Source organism: Gobius niger, assembly GCF_951799975.1.
Source record: "Gobius niger genome assembly, chromosome: 3".
Taxonomy (NCBI): domain Eukaryota; kingdom Metazoa; phylum Chordata; class Actinopteri; order Gobiiformes; family Gobiidae; genus Gobius; species Gobius niger.
Window position 1 is genome coordinate 14,235,808 of NC_136854.1, and position 11,363 is coordinate 14,247,170.

Consider the following 11,363-nt stretch of genomic DNA (forward strand, 5'->3'; position numbering starts at 1 on the left):
GGGTTATAAGTGATTTGCCTCAGGTGCTCTGCGCTTGGATCAGACTGTTTTTAATGCAGGCTACTAGTTACCATAGACATGCGCTAGCCTAGCACTAGCCCAGCACCACTAACCTCTTCAAATATAAGGACTCTATGAATTTAAAAATAAATTAATATATATATATATATATACATATACAGAAATCAACAACTCTCTGGATAACTAGGAAATGAGGCCCTAAGTTAAAAATCCTGAAATATCCCTTTAAATGTCATTAAAAAGCATTAAATTCAATTAAAACTACATTTCTTGGAAAATTATGACATTACTCAACCATTTATACTGTATAAGTTCATCAATACCCAAAAGATTGTCTAAAACAGTGGTCGTTTTGGCTAAAATTGACAGAATTGTTTTTATTATAAATTTGCCCATTTTTCCAATTCACTTTCCTCTTTGATGAAATCAAATTTATAAATCTTAAGCAATGAAATATGCACAGATTAATTTTTTCTGTGTTTGTGACATTAAAATATAGCGTTTAGGCATTAAAGATGGTGCATTCAATTTGCCTCGCTTCTGCCTCTATAAACCTTGTAATTGTAATGTTGTAATGTAACTATGTTTATGTTTACATTTTGTGTGTTGCTTCTGAGACAATTATCAAGAACTAATAGGGAAAGCAGAACTTTTCTTTATTTGACCTTTATTTAAAACAGGATAAAAAGAGCATTCAGGCCAAGAGGCGGAGGAAAATCCACAGACACAAGTTAGAGAATGAGCCTCACACTTGCCAGTTTCTTAAACCTAAAAGGACTCACTCTCTCTCAATACCAAACTCCCATCTGCACCTAATCGAGTCCAAATGAGTTCTAGTGTTACAGCTACACATTACATCACAGCTCAGTGACTCGATTATTGAGGTTCGTAATAATGGTATTACCACATATAGCGAGAGAGTAAGTGAATCTTTTTCTTGGTGTTGTTAAAATGCATTCAGGCAAGTTGTGATTCGAGACAATTTTCCAAAGCACGTGCAACATATCAAGCAAACAACAATGATTTCGGGACAAAAATAAAGCCTAGAAGTTTATACCACCACCTATAACCCATCTCGGCATCTCTATTCAAATGAAGCAGCAGTCACAGCCCCATATATAGACGGTCTGTGTGTGAGTGTGACTATGGAAAACAGCTTGCGGTCTCAGACGCATTGTCACTTGCACCGCGCGCTGCCATAGAGATGGGCCGGTCGTGTAGCAACACCCTTGACCTCACAACTCAGCGCGCCAAATAAGGCTGGGCAAATTTGGCGTGACTGTTTTGCGAGGGTGAGCGAATGAGAAAACACGGAAAAGAGAAACGACTTGGTAGAATGCCATACAGTAAAGGCCACACAGGCCCATCCATGACAACATGCCTGGAAGTGGAAATGTGTGAGCGGGCTGAACAATTATAGATTTTACTTCATTTGATCTTTATTTAGCCAGGATAGTCCCACAGAGATTCAGAATCTCATTTTCAGGGAGATCCTTGCTGGGCCCTATTGCACATGTTTATACTGGTAGCTGAAACAAGAGCACCCAGAGAAAACCTACTGCACCAACACAATTTTTGGAGAACATATAACTTTAACAACGTGTCATAATCTTTGCAATGGTAAAAGGTAAATTCCGGTCCATTAAAAATGCTATTTCATTTTGGTTGCACTGAAGTCATTTTTCAGTCTAGGGCAGCGCAATATATGGAGTCAATATTTATTGACTAGGTTTGGGGATCAGGACCTCGCCTCAGCCAATCACCTTCTGCATACCAACCACTCCTGCTTTCACCTCGCCACGCCTCTAATTACCCACAAGCCTTATATATACACCAGGCCAAGCCTCTTCATTCATGTTTGCTCGAAACTGTCGACCCCACCCTCCCTCCCTCTACGTCTGTTTTATCTTTCAGCCCTGATTCTTCTGCTTGGAGGGGGGTCCTGAAGAGCTGGGTTCATTCGAGACAGAGCCCCCACCCACAGTCTCACCCAGCTTCACTCTGCACATTTAAACATCAATAAATTATTCAACTGCAATTTGTTGTGGCGTGGTCCCTGCTAGTGAATTAATAACGATCATACAAAATAAGATCCAAAACAAGTTTAAAATGGGAGAAAATCATCTCTGAAACTGAACTATTTTTACTGTGAGTTATGTGTTTTTGTTTGAGACCGTGTTAACAACAGATGAGTCTCATCTCAGTCAGAGGTCTTCCACCTCAGTGATATATGGTTATTGTGTCACTTAATTTGTGATAACGATCATTCGGCGAAATATTGTGCAGCCCTGATTCCCTCCTAGCTACGTAGCCTCAGCTGGAGTAGAATTGTCCCCTCTGACCACACACTCAGGCTGGCAAAGTGGGCGAACAATCCCCAAAGACAAATCAAGAGTCAGGAATCAAGATTTCTGGATCAGGATCACTGGCCATTAGATTCATGATGAATGGACGCTCTAACTTGCTGCACAACTGTAATCTTGCAGATCAATCTGGCAGCATTAATACACTGCCTGACCAAAAAACTCGCCTCGAAAAAGGTCACGCCCTTTAATATTTTGTAGGCTGCCTTTAGCTTTGATTACAGCACGCAATCGCTGTGGCATTGTTTCCATACGCTTCTGCAATGTCAAAAGATCCAGTGTTGTATTGATTTTTCACCAAGATCTTGTATTGACGATGGGAGAGAGTGGCCACTGTGCAAAGTCTTCTCCAGCACATCCCAAAGATTCTCAATGGGGTTAAGATCTGGACTGTGGCGACCAGTCCATGTGTGAAAATCCTGGCATCGTCGTCTTAAAATATGCCTGAAGAAGAAATCCAATGATGGAATAAACTGGTCATTCAGGCTGATCTCCTTCTTTGAGCTCATAGTGTTGCTGAACCTGTCCCTGCTATAAAAAAAAAAAAAAGCTTTTAGATTTGGGTAAGGCCAAACTGGTGAAAATGGTTTAAGCGAATGATAAGAGGTTTAAGCTGCATATTGAGAAGGTGTCATACTTCACAACAAAATCTAAAAAATCAATTTGCGTAAGGCAGAAATCACCTCAGCGACTTCTTATACAACACTTGTCAATCACTATTCCTCGGCACCGTCCCTGCAGCTTGCGGTGCTGTCTATCGGATCCGCGGGAGTCTTCACTAATGCATGAAGCTGACGTCACAGGTGGCCTCATGTTGCCCAGGCCAGGCCCAACCGCGCTCACTCATCCCGGACTGAGAGCTGGACCATCGCACCTTCATGTCTAATTCATGACAGTGTGAAGAGCACCACCCGACCTCACGCAGAGTCATTCTGGAAGGAACCGTAGAAGGATGAGACCACAGGCCAACGGAGGAAGTTTAGGATTAAGGCGTTTAAATGCTTTGTCTGCTGTCTGGCGTCGAAAGGAGAAGCCACTCGATGTCAACATTTGATAAGGTTGCCTCAAGGTTAAATAATATCAATAAAGGTACACAAATACTTTTTATTTAATTCAACCAAACAATGACTCAGATATTGAAATAAGACAGGAAAAAATGTCTGACTTTAGCATCGCGCTTCTTTTACATTGCATCTACACCTAAGGTCGTGTTTGACCACATGATGAATGTTTATTTCAATCGACAATCACTGTATGAGATAGAGTCTTCCTTCTTTTTGCACCACGTCCACCGTGTTCCACTCTTCATTTTCAGTGCTAGCCCATCCCTCTCGCCTCTAGCGGGGCGCAAAGTTACAAATAGCTTTTACGCACATGTTTCCTTGTCCCTTCCTTGTCTTCCAAAGAAAGATCTAGTGGTTTATTTCCAAAAATCTGCCATGGACAGCTTCAGTCTGAGTGTTGTGGTGCGTCATTGTCATTGTCCCAAGTTGGTTTGTGCTCATGTTTTATTTTTTCATGATTTCATTTAATGTGTTGCTTGCGTCTCAAAAGCTAAACAGTAGTTTGTTTTAAAAAATATCACGCAAATTAACTTTTTTCTAGCATTCATGTCAATCATTTCACTCGCAATTTTGTTACTACAAGGATGACGACAGTTAACACTATCTGAGGCAACCCGTAAGGAGCAGGACCCATCTCCATGATGTGGAGCCAGGCTGATGGTCAGAATCACCTGGCTGGAGGATTCACCTATTGCACATGTTGTTTGTGGTAGGGGAAACCGGAGTACCCGGAGGAAACCTACGCAGACATGGGGAGAACATGCAAACTCCATACCGCTGCGCAACCGTGCCGTAAAACCAAAAAAAAGTAGCAGTGTTAAACTACAAAGCTCACATTAGATGATAAAAGAACAAAACAGCTTATTTCCAAGTCTGTTGCAGAAGTCGGGAAGTCTGCTTTGACCAACCGAGCTCGCCTGTTGTTTTCCCCAGTTGAGCGAGTGTTCATGTGCAACGGAATCGAAAATCAATTCAATTGAATCGTGAATCGAATCAGCCCTTGTGAAGTGAATCTAATCGATTTGTGATTCAATACCCAGCCCTAATTGTGAGCAATTTTTTCATCAATCTATTTAAAAACACTGGGGGAAAAGGTTCCAATGTTCAAACTGATTGTAAAATCCCCCCGAAAAACCCGCATTCACATCGTTACATAATCCTCTCCCTTTATAGTTTTAGGAATGCACACCCCATGTGACCCGCGCACTCATTTGCTGAGTGTCATGTTCTTTTAACTACATTTCAGATTGCTCCACACAATGGCCACTTGACAGGACGCGATTGGAGGGCGATATGATTTAGAGCGGAGGAAACAGCTGTCAGCCGCACTACCCCGACTCGCCCCGGAGCAGGGAAAGCAGAGCCGCATTCTTCACATCCACCTGCTGCTACAGTGATGGAGGAGCTGGGATTCTGCGGTTCACCGGCTGTCACCCTGGGGCCATTCCCACTGCTGCATCAGCCTGCGCCACACCCAAACACGCACCTACCTGACGGGCACTCTGGTGGTGAAAGAGGTCAGAATGATGATCCCTTTGTAGAATGGAGTTAGGGGGTCCCACCTGAAAAGACAAAGGCGGCACATTTTGAGGGATGTTTTGTGGCGAGAGATATTTACAGATGGCCTTTCTAGGAACACCCACAAATGGTCACGCTCGGGGCGACTGACTGCCCCATACAACAGCCTATAAATACATAAACAATGGAGAATAACCAGAATTGTAACGTTATCTTTATGCTACAATAAGCAAACTTTGCCTTGTTATTCATAGAACTTAGAGCTAGACCAGGGATTTTGCAATATCGGATGTCGGCCGATCTAGCGCCGATCTCCGGGGCTGAAAGTAATAGAGACTTCCCGTTTTTGGCATTGGAAAGAGCAAAGAGATTCAAAACGAGTCCTCTCACAACTTCCTAGGCCTCCGGGGAACAGAGAAACATTGCGATGGAAATTGGTTAGCTACAAGAATCCGCAATTGTATTTTTGATCACCACACAAAATGCAGCGGCTAACAACAGTACGCTAATGCTAACGGCAGCATGCTAATGCTAACGGCAAATAATGAAAGTTGGGACAGAAACTATGATTGAATCACCTAACGTAATAAATAAGTATTTATGTTTTTACAGGACTATAGACCAGACATTTGGAAAAATATCGGCTGAGCATATCGGCATTGGCCAATAGAAATCCCTAAAAATCAGTATTGGCCATCTATCGGTCGACCTCTAATACGGCAGGCATGGTGGCACAGTGCTTAGTGCTCGCGTTTCACAGCAAGAAGGTCCCGGGATCGCTTCCCACCTGGACGGGGCTTTTCTGTGTGGAGTTAGTATGTTTGCCCCGTGTCTACGTAACTTTACTTCGGGTTCCCCGGTTTCTCCTACCACTAAAAACATGTACAATAGGCCAAGATGAATGAGAGTGTGTTTGAGAGTGTGAGTGGGGGACAACGGATGGAAATTTGGCCAAGGCTACAATCAATCCGGTGTTGCATGAGACCCATGTGTCTTCATTAACAAGCACTGTCCTTTTTGTTTTAATACATAGGAAATGTGCAGATTACTTACTGATCACACTATGATATGTTGCTTTTTACTTTAGACTTCATAAAATCATAAAAGTCATAAAATATTTGATCTTGTAAGTACCACCAGGCCTGGAAGACCAAATCTAGGTAAAACCACCATTAAAAAGGGTCAAACTGACATCTAGTTTGGACTGGATTATGTCTAAACTGGGGTAAAACAGAAAAATTAAATGATCCTATTGCAGATTGATCAATTTCATAGAAGAAATAGTTGATTTACTGCTCATCTTGTGGCTTAACTAATTGTACTCGACATTGTAGTTACATAATCCCCATTAGCGTTTCCAGGTAAATCTGCCAAGTCATTTTTTCCCAGTGGAGAATGCTACCCAAGCCTGTCACTTCCTTAAGACTTTGAACTCGACAAAGCTTTTAAACTGTCAACAGGTATCTGCGCAGCCCTGCCCTCCAAAACAAATACAACTTTCCCCTTCTCCAAAGCAAACCGGTGAAGGTCATTGCGCCGCTGCAGTCCATAATCCCCTGTTGTTAACTTCTACTCCAATTTCCTGACGGTCACTGGGCCCATCCTGCCGCATCGCCGTCGCCGCGGAGACGCTTGTTAAGAGGGCGCGAAGGGACGGGGCTCAGCGGGCGTCTCCAGTTTTACCCAAATCTAAAAGCTTCTTGACTGGAGAGTTTGCAGCCTATAGGCCAGTGTAAAGCCTCATTTGAAACCAAAGACCTGCAAAACTCTTCGAAGCTTCATCCTTGTTTTTGTTATCACATTTTAGTCATTTTTGTGGGTTTTTTTAGCGTGATGTAACTGATCAAGCCACAAAAATGTGACCAAAACATGTCAAAAAGCAACAAAAAACTAAAAAGGACAAAAATGTAACAATCAAAACGAGGAAGAAGCTGGCCCTATACATGCTTTTCAGTCATGTGACTTTTGTTGTTGTAGTGGCCATTTTGAATACCGAAGTAGAATTATGCAGTACTACAATATGTAACAATATCTCTACTCACTATGAAAATGAGAGACAACTGATTGACAGTGGCATTTTTATTTACTTGTAATCATTGCTCAAGAAGATAACAGTTAAAACATGGCCCCTGAGACGCACGTTTATGTGAAGAAACCAGTAAGTCAGTGTTTAAGACGCTAGCATGCTACCGGTTAGCATTTAGCTTCAACAGCTGAGCTCTGCCCTCTCCAAGAGAAAGCCCTAAACCACACTCCAAACCTTGGCTACAACATGTCACAGAGGTCAGAGCTGAGCTGTTACTGTAGTATTTCCTCAGTGTTCATAGATGTGAGCCACACACGTGATTATCATATTGAAGCTATTGACAGTTGATTCAGTTGCTAACTGGTAGCATGCTAACGTCTTGAGCAGCTTAAACACTGACTCAGGCTGAGACTCTGTTAACTGTAAAAATCACAGAGAAAGGTTTTCTGTTTCGTCTTTGATGTGTTGAGGAGTGAAGCAGATCTTTAGTAAATCCTGCTGTAGGACAGAGATTTGCTGGTTATATCACATAAACGTGCGCTCTCAAGGATCGTGTTTTAACTGTTATCTTCTTGAGCAATGACAACGAGTACATAAAAATGTCACTGTCAATCAGTTGTCTCTCATTTTCATCCTGAGTAGAGATATTGTTGTATGTTGTAGTACTGCATAATGTAACTTCGGTATTCAAAATGGCCACCGGAACTAAGCGTGATGTCATTGGAAACGCGTGTATAGCCTGTAAACTCCAGTCCGAGAAGCTTTTAGATTTGGGTGAAGCTGAACTGGAGAAAATGCACACAGTTAGGATGGGGATTAAGAGGTTAAATACTGTACTCCCCCCCCCCCCCCCCTTTATTTCATTTGGTTAATCAGCATGACTTTCAACAGCTTTGTCGTGGTGTCTACGTGATCATGTGGCCTGAATTACCACCAGTTATTCAATAGTGTACTTAAAATGACTTCACCTTGTGCGTAGCTGGTGCATGTAATCCTCACATCCTGATGCTGACATAACATGGGTAAGGGGCATAAAGGAAAGAAAGCTATTTAATCTGATGCTTGACTATTAAATCATTCCCCTCGTAACTTGACCAAGGAGTAGCATGTGCACATAAATAACTCAAAAGCTCTGTTGAATAACAAGCTAGAATTTTTGTTTCATTTGCCAAAACTTGAGAGGACAACAACTTAAAGGTAAAGAAAACTATAAATCATTGTCACAAAGGTCAGGGAGGTCACAGTATGATTCAATTTCTCTCCTGTATTTTGTAAGTAGTAGCAACATGCTCATTTGCCTGTAAAATCTCATGTGACCTACAAATTGAAATAAACACAAAAATTGCATTCTTGGAGTAACACTGACTTCATCTCTGGGGAAAGTCGTGATTTCTCAAACATTTCCGGGTTCAGGGTTTCACCTCTTATCCCCGTCTTAACCGAGTGCATTTTCTTCAGCTCGGTATTACCCAAACCTAAAAGCTTCTCGACTGACATCACAGTTACATCATACTGAAATACAAAATGTGGCCAAAAGAAAACAAAAATGCAACAAAAAAACGACAAAAACAAAAAAGAAGCTTAGATGAGTTTTGTAGGCCTTAGCTTTCAAATGAGGTGTTGCACTGGCCACAGGCTTTTATCTCACATGTCAGGAAGCATTAATGTGCTCAGTTACGGTGGGGGTTAAGAGGTTAATGTTTTTGACCTCTGGGGGGACAGGTCTAAGTCAAGTCAAGTCAGCAATCCAAAACAGAAGCATTTGCATTGTATTCATTTGGCAAAGTTCATAAAGATGATGAGACCTAAGTATGACCCCTGTGGAACGCCATTTTGCAATATTGAGTCTCTTTGTCTCTACTTTAAAATAGCATTTAATTTGTGTATTACAGTGGGTTCAGAAAGTTTTCAGATCTTTTTAAATATTTTTTTTTAACATGTAGCCGATCTGAAAATCTATTGGTAATTTTTCTTTTACATAGATTACCAGAATTATTATTGGACCCTATACATTACAACACCTTTTTAAATAATTTTAAGTGTGACATTAAAGCTCAGAATGGCAAGATTTTGCAGATGGAACAAGAACAATTGCAAGTGCTTCCAGAACTGTAAATAATCAAGTGTTTTTCCTCCCGACTGTTTTGGTGCACAGCAGAGAGCAGAAGCCAGTATTGATCAGCGCTGCCCTTGCAACAGTCAAATCCATAGCACACCCAGTCTCCAGTCTCCAAAAGAAAAGGCCATGATTGAGACAAAAGGCTTAGCAGAGCTTCGACACAATGGACTTGTTCACTCGATCCGAGATGTGTGAAATCGCTCCTGAGCAGATTATCACATGGAGTTTGTCTAAAATGAGGGGTGAGTTATAATGAGGCTAAAGTTCACTGCAGTGGCAAGAACATCCGGCCTCCTCACACACAACAGACATGTCCACGTACTTTTTAAGAACATCGACATATCCCTCTCTTGGTCAATTGTTGCTCCATCATTACAAGTACATACACTTACAAAAACAAGTAAAAAACTGCGTTGCAATTAACGTTTCAATAAAAAATATGAAAAATCAAATACGGGAAACATACTTCTTCGCGCCTGTCAATATTGCTGCGCTGAACTATTTATCATTATTAGTACAGAAGTATTATTGTCCACTTCTGTGCTTCTGTCCAACACTGACACACTGCCCCCTGCTGGCTATTAATGTCACAGCGCTTTGCGAACTCGATCCAGACCAATGACTGATGCGGATTAACCACGTGGACCTTAGTCTTCACTACTGTGTTCAAATGATGGACTTTTTAGCAATCCAGTTTTAGCATTGCTATGGCCACGTGCTGTATTTGACACATCCTTCAAACCCGCTGGGACAACCTTTCGCTAGTAGTGGGCGACAGTGGGAGTACGTACCAGTTTGTATCTCATTTGCATGTGGCTAATGTCATATTTCAGTGATCCACCATTCCAGTATTTTAGCTAATCATGTTTGAAGCCTTCGAGCACAATGAAAGTAGTAATTTACTGAGAAGCAAGATGATTACTTTCCACTCCACTGTCCCCGGTACTCCTCCTCTGCTCTAATGGGCACACAATTCAGAAATGTTGCTATAAAAAGAGGCCAATCATCCAGGGGCATCGAAGTCCTAATCTGTGAGAAAGTGCATCAGCAGCACTTAGCTGCTCCTCTTCTGTGCAGTGGCTGGAGATTGAGTGTAAGTTTAAGTGAGGTTTTGCCTGAGATGTTGCTGTTTTGGATATGGGCCATACTCTACATTGCCTTTTTCAAATATGGGGTGTTTAAAATATCAAATTAATGACAGTGACAAATAATAGAGGCTTTGTTTTGTTGTGTGGTATAATGAGTCATAAACTGAGCTGCTGTTACTTAATTATTGTGCAAACAAAGTTCATGTTCTGCAGTGCTTTGCAACAAACTGGTAATGTGATTTTTTGTGTGAAAAGGTTTTGATAGGGACAACAAGTACTTTCAACACTTAACAAACACACTACAACATTTAGAGCCAAGGCAAATTTGCAAAGTCCGTCCCTAGAAGGGTTTTAAAGGTATTTGCAAAAATACATTTACATTAATTAACGTTTAGGCTACATGACATTAACATAACAAAGTCATTCTTGTACTACCTGAGTAACACTATAGGGCTGCACATAACACCGCCTTATTATCTTTTATAATATCCACATCACAAGAAGCCACACTAAATCACTGAGGTTTTCCGTCTGACTGCCTAAAACCAAAAGGCATGTAACTTAAAAATATGCAGAAGTTCAGCCATGATTTCAGCTTTTTTTAAAATCCTGATTAGCAGAAATGTATTTATGTAATTGGAACATTAATACTGTAAATATGTTTGTTGATGTGGGGTCCAAACATTTGAGGATTGCTGGTGTTTGATTTAGCCTTCATCCTACGTACCCATGTTTATTGATGAGCAAAGTCTTGTCTTCTGCTTTTTTCTACAAAAGTCCAGTTTTGACACAATAAGCTCATGGAATGTTTCATAGCAACGTGATCTGAGTATCAGAGTTTTGGATGTTGGTCCAGAATTGGTCATTAGAATTCAGAATTGAAATAGATATCGCCCCATCAACATAATATTGGGGGTAATGGAAAGCAGCTCAATGGATTTAGTCAATACAATTGTTCTAGTGGGTAAGATTCATACACTTTAAATGCAAATCCAATCTCAGTCCAGCACACTTTAAAAAATAAAGTTATAATCAACAGTTTGCAATTGATAAAATAGAAGAAATGCACATGATAAAAAGTGGATGTTATGGGACTGATGTGTACCAAAAATTTTGAATGTCACGATGTTAAGTAGCATGTTCATTTCAGTGGTTCTCAAACTT